The sequence below is a fragment of the Pseudophryne corroboree genome, chromosome 9 (genome assembly GCF_028390025.1).
Source record: "Pseudophryne corroboree isolate aPseCor3 chromosome 9, aPseCor3.hap2, whole genome shotgun sequence".
NCBI lineage: Eukaryota > Metazoa > Chordata > Amphibia > Anura > Myobatrachidae > Pseudophryne > Pseudophryne corroboree.
Window position 1 is genome coordinate 104,976,085 of NC_086452.1, and position 17,795 is coordinate 104,993,879.

The window sequence follows — 17,795 nt, forward strand, 5'->3', positions numbered from 1 at the left end:
GGCACTAGTAGCAGCATCTCGCAAACGCCAACTCGTTCCTAGGCAGGCTACGCTTTGTATCACCGCTTTCCAGAATACGCACACAGCTGAAAACCTCTTACGGCAACTGAGGAAGATCATCGCAGAATGGCTTACCCCAATTGGACTCTCCTGGGGATTTTTGACATCGGACAACGCCAGCAATATTGTGCGTGCATTACATCTGGGCAAATTCCAGCACGTCCCATGTTTTGCACATACCTTGAATTTAGTGGTGCAGAATTATTTAAAAAACGACAGGGGCGTGCAAGAGATGCTGTCGGTGGCCCGAAGAATTGCGGGCCACTTTCGGCGTTCAGGCACCGCGTACAGAAGACTGGAGCACCACCAAACACACCTGAACCTGCCCTGCCATCGTCTGAAGCAGGAGGTGGTAATGAGGTGGAATTCAACTCTCTATATGCTTCAGAGGATGGAGGAGCAGCAAAAGGCCATTCAAGCCTATACATCTGGCCACGATATAGGCAAAGGAGGTGGAATGCACCTGTCTCAAGCGCAGTGGAGAATGATTTCAACGTTGTGCAAGGTTCTGCAACCCTTTGAACTTGCCACACGTGAAGTCAGTTCAGACACTGCCAGCCTGAGTCAGGTCATTCCCCTCATCAGGCTTTTGCAGAAGAAGCTGGAGACATTGAAGGAGGAGCTAAAACAGAGCGATTCCGCTAGGCATGTGGGACTTGTGGATGGAGCCCTTCATTTGCTTAACCAGGATTCACGGGTGGTCAATCTGTTGAAATCAGAGCACTACATTTTGGCCACCGTGCTTGATCCTAGATTTAAAACCTACGTTGCATCTCTCTTTCCGGCAGACAAAAGTCTGCAGGGGTTCAAAGACCTGCTGGTGAGAAAATTGTCAAGTCAAGCGGAACGTGACCCGTCAACAGCTCCTCCTTCACATTCTCCCGCAACTGGGGGTGCGAGGAAAAGAATTCCGAGCCCACCCGCTGGCGGTGATGCAGGGCAGTCTGGAGCGAGTGCTGACATCTGGTCCGGACTGAAGGACCTGCCAACGATTACTGACATGTCGTCTACTGTCACTGCATATGATTCTCTCACCATTGAAAGAATGGTGGAGGATTATATGAGTGACCGCATCCAAGTAGGCACGTCAGACAGTCCGTACGTATACTGGCAGGAAAAAGAGGCAATTTGGAGGCCCTTGCAGAAACTGGCTTTATTCTACCTAAGTTGCCGTCCCTCCAGTGTGTACTCCGAAAGAGTGTTTAGTGCCGCCGCTCACCTTGTCAGCAATCGGCGTACAAGGTTACTTCCAGAAAATGTGGAGAAGATGATGTTCATTAAAATGAATTATAATCAATTCCTCCGTGGAGACATTCACCAGCAGCAATTGCCTCCAGAAAGTGCACGGGGACCTGAGATGGTGGATTTCAGTGGGGATGAATTAATAATCTGTGAGGAGGGGGATGTACACAGTGAAAGGGGTGATGAATCGGACGATGATGATGAGGTGGACATCTTGCCTCTGTAGAGCCAGTTTGTGCAAGGAGAGATTGATTGCTTCTTTTTTGGTGGGGGCCCAAACCAACCAGTCATTTCAGTCACAGTCGTGTGGCAGACCCTGTCGCTGAAATGATGGGTTCGTTAAAGTGTGCATGTCCTGTTTATACAACATAAGGGTGGGTGGGAGGGCCCAAGGACAATTCCATCTTGCACCTCTTTTTTCTTTCATTTTTCTTTGCATCATGTGCTGTTTGGGGACAATTTTTTTGAAGGGCCATCCTGCGTGACACTGCAGTGCCACTCCTAGATGGGCCAGGTGTTTGTGTCGGCCACTAGGGTCGCTTAGCTTAGTCACACAGCTACCTCATTGCGCCTCTTTTTTTCTTTGCATCATGTGCTGTTTGGGGAGTATTTTTTTTGAAGGGCCATCCTGCCTGACACTGCAGTGCCACTCCTAGATGGGCCAGGTGTTTGTGTCGGCCACTTGTGTCACTTAGCTTAGTCACACAGCGACCTTGGTGCGCCTCTTTTTTTCTTTGCATCATGTGCTGTTTGGGGAGTATTTTTTTCAAGTGCCATCCTGTCTGACACTGCAGTGCCACTCCTAGATGGGCCAGGTGTTTGTGTCGGCCACTTGGGTCGCTTAGCTTAGTCACACAGCTACCTCATTGCGCCTCTTTTTTTCTTTATATAATGTGCTGTTTGGGGACAATTTTTTTGAAGTGCCATCCTGCCTGACACTGCAGTGCCACTCCTAGATGGGCCAGGTGTTTGTGTCGACCACTTGTGTCGCTTAGCTTAGCCATCCAGCGACCTCGGTGCAAATTTTAGGACTAAAAATAATATTGTGAGGTGTGAGGTGTTCAGAATAGACTGGAAATGAGTGGAAATTATGGTTATTGAGGTTAATAATACTATGGGATCAAAATGACCCCCAAATTCTATGATTTAAGCTGTTTTTGAGGGTTTTTTGAAAAAAACACCCGAATCCAAAACACACCCGAATCCGACAAAAAAAATTCGGTGAGGTTTTGCCAAAACGCGTCCGAATCCAAAACACGGCCGCGGAACCGAACCCAAAACCAAAACCCAAAACCCGAAAAATTTCCGGTGCACATCACTAAAATATACCAAGGGTCTTAACAAAGTTCAGGAGGGAAACATTCTTCAAAGGAAGAGAAGTATTAGAACTCGAGGACATACATTGAAACTAGAGGGAGGCAGGTTCAGGGGAAATTTAAGGAAAAATTACTTCACAGAAAGGGTAGTGGATAAGTGGAATAGCCTCCCATCAGAGGGAGAGCAATTTAAACATGCTTGGGATAGGCATGTGGATATCCTTACAAAGAATTAAGGTTCAAAAAGGATTGAGATTACCTAAAGGATAAAAAAAAGGGACAGACTAGATGGGCCAAGTGGTTCTTATCTGCCGTCACATTCTATGTTTCTATGTTTCTTATAACTGAAGAAACACCTGATAATGTTTAGTATCACTGTCCATTAATTGGATAAATATTAAATAGAATCAATGTTCAGTAGCGGAGATACTCAGTTGTCACAGTCTATCTCACCGCTATATATAGATGTATATATTGGTTGAACAGCGGAGACACTCAGTTGTCACAGTCCATGATGTGTCAGTCAGGTTTACAACAAGGTATCCTTATCCCATTTATGTATGGGATGGAGTGGGGGATTTCATAAAAAACAAAGGTGGTGAGGGTTGGGTGCACACCAACCACTAACCAACAAGTGGAGCGTTCTGCTCTTACCAGCCACAGTGTAACTCATCACCGATCCCCAGCATGTGGGGTGTCCAGTTCCCAGCGGTTGTAATGTGTCCCACTGCAGCATTGTTCCCTAGCGTGTGGAGCGTTCAGTTCTGAACGGCTGTGGTGTTACCCGCTATGGCTTGCCATGCTCTCCCAATCAGCGTAGCACACGTCTGTTTAAGCCCGTTGTGCTATAGTAGATGAAGTGCAGAAGAGCTGGTTCTCCTCACTGAACGGGTGATATTGGTGGTTAAGGTGTTCAGCAGGTATAGCAGATTCTAATAAGTGGAAACAATCCTCTGTATCCTCTGTAAGATTCCCGGCAGATTACCACACAGCGGTGTGACAGATCTCACACATTGATAAAATACAACAATAGTGATATCGAATGGGGCGATCTGAAAGCCAGCATTTTTCCAAGTGGTGTGATTTATAGGAAATCTGTCAGTTTGAAAACAAACAAGAAAACCACTGGAAAAATGGCTGTGTTACATTTTTGTGTTACAGTGGTAATGAATATTAGTAAAATGGTATAATAATATATACAATATAACTTTCCGCTAAACAAACTTTTTAAGCCACTCTTAGCCCACTATCGGGGCTCTTAGTAAACCTAAAAATATAATTATCCAGAATTTTAGAAAGTACTTTGTTTCCTCTTCTCCCAATTTAAAGAAAACTGTGGGAAATTGCTAATTTCTCAGAGTATTCATAGAACTTCTCTTTCTGAGAAGCCGACATAGGACTCCATGGGGGATGATCAGTAATGTTATTTATGGAGAAGAGAATATTTTCTTTTCTCCAAACTTTTCTCTAAAACATGCAGTAAGACTATTTCTATATGGTAATATAGATACTGTATGAGAGAGCAGACAAGATCAATATTTCCTTCTGCTCCCTCGCATAGAGCACCCCATGCCCTGACTCCTCGCTCTTCCACTACTTCTCTTCCTAGTGCAGCTCCCATAGGACTCCATGGGTGCTGATCAGTAATGTTATTTACGGAGAAGAGAATATTTTCTTTTCAACAAACTTTTCTCTAAAACATACAGTAAGACCATTTCTATATGGCAATATAGACAGGAGAGAACAGAGAAGAGCAATATCTCCTGCTATCTCCCACAGTGCACCTGTGCCCCACTCTTCGTTCTTCCATTGGTTGCAACTAGTGATGAGCGGGTTCAGTTCCTCGAGATCCGAACCCCCCCGAACTTCAGCCATTTTACACGGTTCCGAGGCAGCCTCGGATCCTCCCGCCTTGCTCGGTTAACCCGAGCGCGCCCGAACGTCATCATCCCGCTGTCGGATTCTCGCGAGATTCGTATTCTATACAAGGAGCCGCGCGTCGCCGCCATTTTCACTCTTGCATTGGAGATGATAGCGAGAGGATGTGCAGCGTTCTCTCAGTTTCTGTGTTCAGTGTGCTGCAAATATCTGTGCTCAGTGTGCTGCAAATATCTGTGCTCAGTGTGCTTGCAAATATCTGTGCTCAGTGTGCTGAAAATATCTACGTTCTCTGCCTGAAAAACGCTCCATATCTGTGCTGCATTGTAGTATATAGTAGGAGGACAGTGCAAATTTTGCTGACCTCCAGTATTATATATATGTACGGTACAGTAGACCACTGCTCTACCTACCTCTGTGTCGTCAAGTATACTATCCATCCATACCTGTGCTGCATTTTAGTTGTGCGCAGTATATATAGTAGGATGACAGTGCAGAATTTTGCTGTGACCACCAGTATATACATAGCAGTATGGTACAGTAGTCCACTGCTCTACCTACCTCTGTGTCGTCAAGTATACTATCCATCCATACCTGTGCTGCATTTTAGTTGTGCGCAGTATATATAGTAGGAGGACAGTGCAGAATTTTGCTGTGACCACCAGTATATATATAGCAGTACGGTACAGTAGGCCACTGCTCTACCTACCTCTGTGTCGTCAAGTATACTATTCATCCATACCTGTGCTGCATTTTAGTTGTGCGCAGTATATATAGTAGGAGGACAGTGCAGAATTTTGCTGACCACCAGTATATATATATAGCAGTACGGTACAGTAGTCCACTGCTCTACCTACCTCTGTGTCGTCAAGTATACTATCCATCCATACCTGTGCTGCATTTTAGTTGTGCGCAGTATATATAGTAGGAGGACAGTGCAGAATTTTGCTGTGACCACCAGTATATATATAGCAGTATGGTACAGTAGTCCACTGCTCTACCTACCTCTGTGTCGTCAAGTATACTATCCATCCATATCTGTGCTGCATTTTAGTTGTGCTCAGTATATAGTAGGAGGGGGCAGTGCAGAATGTTGCTGTGACCACCAGTATATATATATAGCAGTACGGTACAGTAGTCCACTGCTCTACCTCTGTGTCGTCAAGTATACTACAAAAGTTCAGTAAAATGACCCAAAAATCAAAATTAAAAGCGTCTGATGAGAAGCGTAAACTTGCCAATATGCCATTTACGACACGGAGTGGCAAGGAACGGCTGAGGCCCTGGCCTATGTTCATGGCTAGTGGTTCAGATTCACATGAGGATGGAAGCACTCATCCTCTCGCTAGAAAACTGCAGTGCCACTCCTAGATGGGCCAGATGTTTGTGTTGGCCACTTGGGTCGCGTAACTTAGCCACACAGCTACCTCATTGCACCTCTTTTTTTCATTGCATCATGTGCTGTTTGGGGACTATTTTTTAAATCTGCCATCCTGTCTGACACCGCAGTGCCACTCCTAGATGGGCCAGGTGTTTGTGTCGGCCACTTGGGTCGCTTAGGTTAGCCACACAGCTACCTCATTGCACCTCTTTTTTTCTTTGCATCATGTGCTGTTTGGGGACTATTTTTTAAATCTGCCATCCTGTCTGACACTGCAGTGCCACTCCTAGATGGGCCAGGTGTTTGTGTCGGCCACTTGGGTCGCTTAACTTAGCCACACAGTTACCTCATTGCACCTCTTTTTTTCTTTGCATCATGTGCTGTTTGGGGACTATTTTTTAAATCTGCCATCCTGTCTGACACTGCAGTGCCACTCCTAGATGAGCCAGGTGTTTGTGTCGGCCACTTGGGTCACTTATCTTAGCCAGCCAGCGACCTCGGTGCAAATTTTAGGACTAAAAATAATATTGTGAGGTGTGAGGTGTTCAGAATAGACTGAAAATTAGTGTAAATTATGGTTATTGAGGTTAATAATACTATGGGATCAAAATGACCCCCAAATTCTATGATTTAAGCTGTTTTTGAGGGTTTTTTGTAAAAAAAACCACCCGACTCCAAAACACACCCGAATCCGACAAAAAAATTTCAGGGAGGTTTTGCCAAAACGCGTCCGAATCCAAAACACGGCCGCGGAACCGAATCCAAAACCAAAACACAAAACCCGAAAAATTTCCGGTGCACATCACTAGTTGCAACGCGTGTGGACTCCTTCTGATGTCACAAGATATGAGTCATACGGCCAAACTACACATTCAGATCAGTTCACGTCTATTGCTGTCAAGGACATCTTTTGCTATTGCAAAAGACATCCCACCATCCTGTTGAGTGTTTGCCAGGACAGGCCTTTTTTGCTACATAGGATTGGCAATGCCAATTATATAAATGCAACAAAGTGTCATGAAAGTCAAATTTTCTATAAGTACATCTTTTGGTCAGTCTTTTTTTTATAGACTTACCCCCTTGAAATCACGTATCTATGTAGTATCCCAATAAAGCATGCTAAGTCACTTATTTTACTCATGCTGGCTTTTAGAGATATGAAGAGCTCTGTTTTATTAAGTGTAATACTCAATAAATGTGGGATATGGTGATATTAGGTTGAGATACATATCGTATGATGCAATAAATGGAGTCCATGTGGTCTATGCATAAGGATCATTTATTCCTATACTTAATGGACCCACAGTATACATAGGATTCCTAGGAAATACATGATGCATCATGAGGTGAATAATGGTGCATGCTGTGTTTATAATCACCAATAGTATTTTTGGTATAGTGAAAGCCCATATAGCAAGGGACTGATTTATCCCTATGCATAGGTAATTAGCCCTCCACTCCATGCTGCCCATTGGCGTTTCTACCATGGTGCTATGTGTGCAGTGCACACAGGCCCCTGGGTCCAGGGGGGCTTACACCGTACACACTGCTCCCATGCTGTGTTAATACTCACCTTTCCAGAGTCCCGCAAAGGGCACTGAAGCCGCAGCAGCCACTGCAAAGATCAGTCCCAAAATGGCCGCCACACATGTGCAGTCTCCGGGCCATGGCGGGAGCCATGTTTCTGGAGACATGCACATGTGCAGTAGACTCTGGCACATTGCTGGAGCCTATGGTGCCGTGGAGAGGAGGGGACCCACCCGTAGTCTGCCCACAGGCCCCCTCCTCTCTTAAAATGCCCCTGCTGTTGCCTGAGACCTTAGGTTAGTGGTACAAGCAGTTACGTTCATTCATCAGAAAAACATGAGTTCTCAAGACATCAATCAGTTTATTTCTTATACTAGACAAAGCAGGATGTATACACATATTTCTCAGGAGGAATAGCTAGAACTTTAGTAAATAAACATATTGCCACAGTATACTGTATTTTACTACTGCTAGACTGTATGTATGAAATGGCAACCTAGAAAATAAAGATATATTGTTTCAAGATTGTATAAACAACAATTAATTTCCCCCAAAATATAACCACTTTCTCACCAAGTATACTGATGTCAAAGGTTTGCCCACTGCAGAAGGTGTGATGCTGAACCAAGAGAATAAATCATATTTTTACCATGGGAAACCCTGAAGTATTAGTGGGTATTGTGATTGACTTTTCCTATTGCAAGCACTGGTAGATTCAGTGTAACTTTATGTCATTGATAAGCCATGAACCTTCACCTATACTCCCAGCATTCCATCTCACATCCCCGGTTTGCCTTCAATTACTGAATTACTGTACTGAATGAGGTCGGATGAGACAGTGTAGCACCATTAACCCTTGTTTCTTTAGCACTAAGGTTATGGTGTTCTCATTAACTCAGCATGATCATGTAGGAAAGCACCTGACCTCCGGAACTCTTACATTTTAGTACATGCATTTAGAGCTATCCGTGCTATATACACTGAGTAATCTGAAAACAAATAAGATTTGTTAATGTAGAGCGCAGTGGGAAAAGGAAAAATCAATAATGGAATAGAAAAACAGACAGGATTAAAAAGCGGTGATTCTGCTATCTGCACCAGTAGCCACAGCAAGTCTCAAAGACTGTTTTTAGAACTCTTTTCATCAGTTAGTGTTTGTATCAGACTTGGAATGTCCAAAGACTCTTCTCATCTTCCTCAAAGCTGCTGTGATCACTACCCGCATGCCTTTTCCCCCTTGCTCATAATTACATCTCTCTTAATGTATAGGCATTTGCAGTATCATTTTACGGATCACAACACTTTTTGGATCTGTGGAACAGCAAAATTTGCTCCTCCCTGTCTTTCAAATGAAGGTTTCCTGCTGTTAATTTTGACTGTAAACACTGTACACTGTATAATCCACACACTAAATGAGCAATGCAATGGATAGTAAAGACAAGTATATATGTATACAGCAAATAGTATCTAACCTGCTCCTTAATATAATAAACTCTATGCATGTGAATATGGTGCTTGTTTTGTAATCCTGTCCATATATAGGAGACCTGGCAGGGACAGCTAGGGATAGCTGTGGGCTAGGTGAACCAGATACATAATATAACAACTTGTTTCCCTGCTGCTTTTCAGTGAATATGATATACTGTAGATGTTTATACCTGTCCCAAACCTAGCTGTCTCCATCTATGACCAAGCCCTCCTCACTACTGCCCTTGGCTTTCCTGCCCCAATAGTTACAATTAATCTTCAATTGTCCCCTCCCTAGTCTTGTCACTCTATGTTGAATTGCTTTCTCCAAAAGTGTCCTCGCTCTGTTGAGCATTTCTGGAGGAATTTGCACCTTCATGCCAACTTCCTCCCATTCAAGTTCATGCTCTCATCCTATAGCCCTGCTCTTTCAGTTACTAAATAACGTTTCATCATCCCCCACATCCATTTTCCCACCTCTATCAGTGCCCTTGATTTTGAATCCACTTCACCTCCAAAATAGAGTCCATCTGCCATGACATTATGGCACTTCTCCATACACGTCTTTCATTAGTGAGATTATCAGTTCCTTTTGCTCTTTGCTAGCACCTCTGGGCCAATGATACCCAATTTCACCTCTCCTCTCTGGACCTCTCTCCCTCTTCCTCATGCCACCTATTGTCTGTCAGTCATCTCATTCTGGCTGACACAATGCTACATGAAACGCATTACTTCAAAAACCGTACTTATTGTCTTTGTATGTCCAGCCAACTGGATGTGGTTCATGGTGTAGCTACAGCATTTCAGAATTCATAGAAACATAGAATTTGACCGCAGATACAGTAAGAACCACTTTTATCTTAAACCCTATTTGATTCTAATTTTTTGTAAGGATATCCTTATGTCTATCCCATGCATGTTTAAATTACTCTACTGTCTACCTACCCACCTCTGATGGGAGGTTATTCCACTTTTCTACTACCCTTTCTGTGAAGTAATTTTTCCTTATATTTCCCCTGAACCTAACTCCCTCCAGTCTCAGTGCATGTCCTCGTGTCCTATAGCATTTCTTCATTTGAAGACTGTTTCCCTCCTGGACTTTGTTAAAACCAAAGGTGACAGAGTGAGGAACAAGGGAGAAAGAACGTTTATTCCAGTATAATTGTGCTCTATACCCAGCACTTCTAGCTGTCACAGTGGTGTTAAAGCAGAACCAAAAGATAAAAACACCCCACTCTCTGCTGCCTCTACAGGTAAAGTACATGTCACCTCATGGTAGCAACAACCTTAAATAAACTTGATCAAAAGATATGGGTTGCTGACTGAGTCATGAGCAGGACTCTTGTAGAGACTTGGGGTGGGCAGTCAACATCAGTTTGAGATCGGTGTTTTCCAATCATCAATGTTTTCTGCTGGTGTCCATATCATTCTTTAACTGAAGTCAAAATAAGACTTGTGAGCACAGAAAGCCTTCTGTAAATGTTGTTAAAGTCTTTGAAGCCAGTGTTTTCACCCAAAACATTGATGTTTATAGCCAGTGTTTTCGATGGTTATGTGTCCTTAGTATGATTGATGATAACATTGATGTTAAGCTGTAAATACCTTAGAACTAAATACCTTAGAAATGAAGACAAAGTTATTCATACCACACAACACAGACCCCCTGGGAATCTAGATGAGGGAGACTGGTCACACCACTGCGGGCACGCCTACTGCTTCAGAAACAGGAGGCTGCCAAGAAATTCCCTCCCTTGGAAACACCTGTGAACATCTTTTGGAACCTGGTGCATACGACATTCACTCACAGCAATGAGTGTGGACATACTGCTCTACTCAACTTGCCACTAGTTGCAAACAAATGTGCTGATTATTGAAACAGTGGGACAGTCTCTTCAAACTAGAGATGTGCATAGAGTCTCGTGTTTTTGTTTTGATTCTAATTTCATCGTATTTTGGTTTTGCAAAACCACCCTCAAGTGTTTTGGTTTGGAATTTGGATTTTAAATCCAAGTCTTGGGTTTTGGATTTCTTGAAAATGGATACAAACAGCTAAAACCATGTAATTTTTGCAATCTAAAACCCAAAATTCGGATTTAAAATCCAAATACCGAATTGCGGGAGGATCTGAACCAGGACTCAGTTCGGTTCGGATCTCCTCAGAAGATCCAAACCGGTTTTTGGTTTGGTTCAGTTCCACACAATTCCGGTGGATTCCGATTTCTAGAGAAGTCACTTCAAACCATGTGACTATGTGACTAAGCCTTGGAGAGAGATAAAAAGGACAGATAAAAGGAACCAGCCAATCAGCTCCTATCAGATCTTCTGTTTCGTTATGAAAAATCACCTACATCGCTTAGTGTGTATGGGAGATTGCTTGCTCACGCGGTCACTAGAGACGGACACTAGGTTTGATGTGATGCACATCAAACCTAACGATCTCACTAGCTACCTTGTTTTGCTTATTAAGGACAGAATATTATTGTTCCATCCTTCATCAAACTGGCTCCAATGTGAACACAGAATCTGGGCTCAAAGCAGTGGTGTATCACACTGCTCCCATTTCTTCTATATACTTACCTTTCTGGTGTCCGTGCGTGGGCCCCCTCCTCTCTCGTCAGCATAGCTGGCAGCCGCACTGTTAGCACTCCGTCTGAGCACTAGAGACTCTGACACAGTGCCAGAGTCTACAGCGCATGCGCAGGTCTCCCAAAAAATGGCCGCCACTGTACCAGAGTCTCTAGCGCTCAGATAGAGAGCTAACTGCGCTGCTGATGGCTACGGGATGGAAGAGGAGGGATTCTAGCATGGAGACTGCACACGGGTCCCTGCCTCTCTAGATACGCCCCTGGCTCAAATGCATTCCATACCTCCCAACTGTCCTGATTTTCGCAGGACAGTCCCCTTTTTTGGGACTATCCCGCTGTTCTACCCGCGGGCCGTGGTGGTGGGGTGGGCAGTTAGGAGGCTAAGCAGCAGTGAATAGACTGTGTGAACAGTGTCTAGCCACAGGTGACAGAGGGAGAGAGGGCATGCCAGCAGCTCATAGAGCAAAGTTGTACCGGGCACCGATTTTTGAATGTTGGGAGGCATGGGCATTCCTTCTGATGTCGGAAAGAATGCCCGTCACTCCAGTGTGTACCCAGCTTAAGGCTTAGTACATAGGGGGTAATTCAGACCTGATCGCAGGGCTGCGTTTTTTGCTTTACTACAAGGGGAGGGTATAAGGTACATGCAAGTGTGCAATCGCTTTTGCAGCAGAGCTGCACAAACATCAGTTTGTGCAGTCTCTGCTCAGCCCAGGACTTACTTAGCCGCTGCGATTGTTTGCTGCTGATCGGGGCCGGAGCTGACGTCAGACACCCTCCCTGAAAACAGCTGGTCCCGTCTGCGTTTTTCCAGACACTCCTGTAAAACGGTCAGTTGCCACCCACAATCGGCCTCTTCCTGTCAATCACCCTGCGATCGCCCGTGCGATCACTTTTTTCGCACCATCCCGTCGCTAGGCACCGATGCCCGGTGCTGTTGTGCGACGTGCCGGCGCATTGCGGTGCATACGCATGCGCAGTTCAGATCTGATCAGGTCTGAATTACCCCCATAGACCCCTATGTTATTTTAGATGTAGAAGAGAATATTATAACACAAAGTATACACATAAAGACATCAGAAGTAATGTAGGTAACAAAGTCATGGTGACAGGACCAATCTCACAGTGCTTATAAGTGAAGTTGCTGTCTGTTGCATACATTTAACACTTTAGGTGACTATGCAACATACATCTATTAGTTTACCATAACCCTTATACTGCAGCATCCCTGCTGCTTGGCCCTCATTTCTCTGTGTTACTTCTTCTACTTTCTCTATGAACCCCCCTTGCTTCATTAGTCTCTCCCTCCTCCTTCTCAGCCTGAGAATAACAGACTCTCAGCTGAGGGAGCATCTTGCAACTTCACCGCGTGGTGAGAATGAAGGCCGTTGCCATGGAAACCCAGAAGGTGGGTGCATCAAAGCAGTGAGTGGCTTGCACAGCATGCGGCAGCAGCAGGAGGAAGATTGCTGGAGGGGTCCTGGGACCCTCAGAAGGAGGGGTGGTAACATCTAAAAAAAAGAAGAAAAAGACTACAACAATATTTGCCAGAGAGGAGTCAGACAGAGTAACAGTAACAATGCGGCTTAAAAGTGGGATGATAGCAAGACATTCTGTAAATATAAATTTGAAAAAGCCTGCATGGAGAAAAGTTACATTTCTAAATCGAAATAATCTTTAATGGATTTACTAGGTGTGTACCTCTTTCAGCATTTTGTAGCTACTGTATGTTCCAGCTATCTATCCTTCATTATACCCCTGACTGTAGTTACTGCTGGATATAGGGTAGGCTTAGGTAGCCTGTACTACAGTGACAGACAACCTGATGCACTTCGGTGGCTAACCTTCAGGGCCACACGTTTCTCTTAATCGCAATAGTATCCTAAAATAGCTGCAATCTCTAACACAAAAATACTGTATGTTTACAAAGCAGGAAGGAGCTGGGTGCAGCAAGTGAAAACTTGGAGGGCTGCATGTGGCCCGAGGGCCACCTGTTGCCCATCATTTGGTTCACTAGGGTTGGTGTAACCGATTAGGGACTCCTCGTGCATGCAGGGGGTGTAGCCTAGTGTCCACAGTACACGCCCCCGGTCTATGACAATTTGGGGCTGTGGTTTCTCATCACGCTGGGGGCTCCTAGCCAGATGTTGGGCAGCCACTAGCCTCTCCTGGCACAGTGAAGATGTGCACGTCACCCATCACCGCTGCATGGTGACACCAGTGCAGCTCCACTTTATTGGTGTCACCTCTTCGGACAGTATCACCCAGTGCAGTCTGCACCGCCCTTAGTCACACTACTGTTGCAAACTACTGCAATAGCAGAAAGACAGGTCTCTGATGGAGGGCCATACTGCTGTACATTGCTTATACTGCATGAGGCGGCTATTCCACCTCATATGGGGGACAAATACTTGTGTGCTGTCATGGATATATGAAGCTAGTAGATAGTCCAGTGGTTCAGAAACTTGTTAAAGATCCAAGTTTTAAGGATATACACACAGCCAAGTCAAAAGTGCCTTGAGTCCTGTTGGAGAAAGAGTGCTATATAAATAAAATTATTATTATTATTATTATTATTATTATATAAATAGCCCTTTTGTGCTCCTCCTGGAGATGCATCTTGGTCCTTGTACTATCAGCCTCTTAGCAAACTATGGAAACTATTTACTAAGTCCTGGATGAAGATAAAGTGGACGGTGATAAAGTACCAGCCAATCAGCTCCTAACTGTGATTTTTTTTTTAACACAGCCTGTAATATGGCAGTTAGGAGCTGATTGCTGGTACTTTATCTCCGTCCACTCTATCTCCATCCAAGGCTTAGTAAATAAACTCTTTACATCACCTAGGGCTGGAGTTCCCTCTCCAGCCATGAAGCGGAAGCAGGCAGCTACAGTAGCAATAGAGTATTATTTCTTGCAGATACCGGAATGTGCTCAGACGAGAGTATTTACACTCTCTACCATTTGTTATATGGTACACCATTGTGCTGAATGTAGTCACACTTAATGGGAATAGCAATACACTATGCAGAATTGTCAAAAGAATTTAAAAAAATAAAAATAAAACATAGACGCTAATGTAGACTTAATACTAGAAAGTCACTTCCAGATGTGTCCACATACACTCATCCTCAAATCATGCCAAATAGCACCATTTGAGTTGTGGGGTTGCAGCACAGTCCAATATTGAAATAGGGGAGCCACACCAGCTGCCTTTGGGGCAGCATTTGGTGTGGCAGTTGGTGTGGCTCCCCTATGTGAATATTGGAACTCACTGCAGCCCCACCCACCTCTCGAACCACCACTGCTAATGACTTAAAACTTTGGCTACATTTTTTTTTCCTGGATTCTTTACTTGATTTGGATTTTTATTTTCCCCAAACATGGCAATTGAGATTTTTAATGTTAAAGGGGAGATGGGGCCTCATACAGTTTCCCCCATCATAGGAGATGGAACCTGCCTGTTCTGGTCTCTCTTCTATCTCATGTATGACACTCAACTAATGGCTAAGGAGGTGCATGAGCTAATCATGAGGAATGTAGTGGACAACTGGATAACTTCTCTATCATGTCCCACGACAGTAAGCGGGACATCTAAACTAGCGCCGCTGAGTACCTCTGTAACATGTCCCAACCCTTACTTATGGTGATTTATGTAAACTGGTGGTGGCCGGGCAACTGTTTGTCTGCTAGGTTTACCTCAATGGTGAGCTCTATAAGAATTTAGGTGCTGGATGTTTCCCCGTGAAGAGGCTACCCATTATATAGGACCTCTCTAAGGGCCATTTTGATGCATACCTACCATATGATCCTCAAGAAGTGTCCACCACACCAACACCTCACACCTCTCACAGGCATCACCAATTCCTGTCGCCAAGAAGGCTAAAGACAAACTTCATGCCAGATACACAGATGCTAAAAGGAAGAAGCAACTTCAGAATGCGGCAAGGAAATATGCGCAGAGTAACTTCACAATGTTCGAAGCAAATATGTGCAGGAAATATGCAATAACCCAGAGGTGCACAGCCTCTACATTAGGGGTGGGCAACATGCGGCCCGCGGGCCGGATGCGGCCCGCGGACCGATTCTGCCTGGCCCGCTGTGCCCCATCAGAGTGCAATGACAAGCAGCCCGACAGGCTGAGCCGCTTGTCATTGCGCTACCCTGCTAGCAGACGCGGCGCCGCTAAGGAAATCCCGGTCAAGTCACAGGGTCAGCTGACCGGGATTTCCTCTGTTGTTATGCGCTGGGGTCAGCTGTCCGGAACTCTGGTAGGCTGACAGCCAGTCCCCGTGTGACGGAGCTCTAGTCACTCGCGACCCTGCATCCTGACCTCTCCGAGTGCTCCCCTTCAGTGTGAGGAGCATGAGTGGCCAAGGAGGAGCGGGACTCAGGCAGGCTGGCAGCTTGTTTCGGAGACTACACAAGGAGCCTGATTAGCAGCGGCTGTGTGTTGCTGGTAAGTGTGTGCACTGCAGGCGCGCTCTGTCCTCCAGGAGTTTGTTTGGGGCAGGCTGCGGGCACATATGGATGTATCTGCAGCCGGCAGCTGCTACTGTGGGGTGGGATGGGCAAGAGGGGGTTTGTGGATGGCTGCTGTGTGTGTGGAGGGGGGTGTCGGATGCCAGCTGCTGTATGTGGAGGGGGTGTCGGATGCTGGCTGCTGTGTGTGGAGTGGGGGAGGGGGTGTCGGATGCTGGCTGTTGTATGTGGAGTGGGAGAGGGGGCTGTCAAATGCAGTGGGTGGGGGGTCTCTCTGGCTGCAGCTATACTGACAGGGGGTATCTCTTTGGCCACTGTTATGTACTGAAGGGATGATGGATTGGGGTGCTGGATGCTGCCTGTTGTGTGCTGTGGGGGAGAGGAAGGGGGGTGTATTGTGATTGTGACTCCAGCCACTGCTCTGTACTGGACGGGGAGGTAATGTTGGCCACTGCTGTGAGTTTGGAAGACGGGGGTTGTGTAGGACGGCTGCTGTGTGTGATGGTGGGGTGTGCTTACCGCTAAGGTTGGGGGTCAAGGGTAAGGGGGGTATGACAAGGGGGGCCCCCAGATATATCAGTTTGCCGGGCCCCAATATTTCTTTTGCCAGCCCTGGCAGCGGCCAGTGACTGAGGAGAAGAGCGCACGGGGGAGAAGGAGGGGGAGGAGGGAGCCGCAGCAGCGCTGTGTAATTGGTAGAGGTGCTGCTGTCCCTCTGCTTCACCATAGGCTGCCCTCCGCCGCTGTGAATGCTGGGAAGCGTATCCCAGCATTTACAGCGGCGGAGAACAGCCTATTGTGAAGCAGAGGGACAGCAGCAGCACCTCCACCAATTCCACAGTGCTGCTGCGACTCCCTCCTCCACCTCCCTCCTCCTCCTTGCCCGGGATCTCTGCAGAAGCTGCACAGAGGAGCCTGAGCCAGCGGAGAGAGTAAGTATAATTGATTCTTTCTTTCTTTCTTTCTTTCTTTCTTTCTTTCTTTCTTTCTTTCTTTCTTTCTTTCTTTTCTGACGTAATGTGTAAAAACAGGGGCGCTGTCTGCTGTAATGTGTAAAAATGGCACGCTGTCTGCTGTAATGTGTAAAAAGGGCACGCTGTCTGCCGTAATGTGTAAAAAAGGGGACGCTGTCTGCCATAATGTGTAAAAAGGGGGACGCTGTCTGCCGTAATGTGTAAAAAAGGGGATGCTGTCTGCCGTAATGTGTAAAAAAGGGGACGCTGTCTGCCGTAATGTGTAAAAAAGGGGATGCTGTCTGTCGTAATGTTAAAAAAGGGGGACGCTGTCTGCCGTTATGTGTAAAAAGGGGGACGCTGTCTGCCGTAATGTGTAAAAAAGGGGACTCTTTTTGAGTATTTTGTGTGTGGCCCTCGAATATTCGCTGGAAGTGTTAAGCGGCCCCCCAGTTGAAATAATTGCCCACCCCTGCTCTATATGAACAAAACATTCCAGGAAGACAAGTAGAAAGATGAGCACTTCCTTGGAAGGTCAAGGCTTACTCAGGCATTGTGTATGATCCTGATGTGGCTTATGAGATAGCCAGCACTGTAGCCCTGGCTACCCTGGGTACCATGAGCCACAAGTTAAAAAAAAACATCCATTCGTCCCTTAACATTCTGAAAAATTATTTCAGAAATGCATCAGAGAGTACACTTTTATTAATGCACAATGGGGGTCATTACGACCCGATCGCTTGCTGCAGTTTATCGCAGCGCAGCGATCGGGTCGGAACTGCACATGTGCCGGCGCCACAGTGCGCCGGAGTATGCAGGACAGCTGAAGGCCGTCGTTCCCTAGCGATCGCCTCTGCCTTATTGACAGGCAGAGGTGGTCACTGGGTGGGAGGGGGCGGCACGG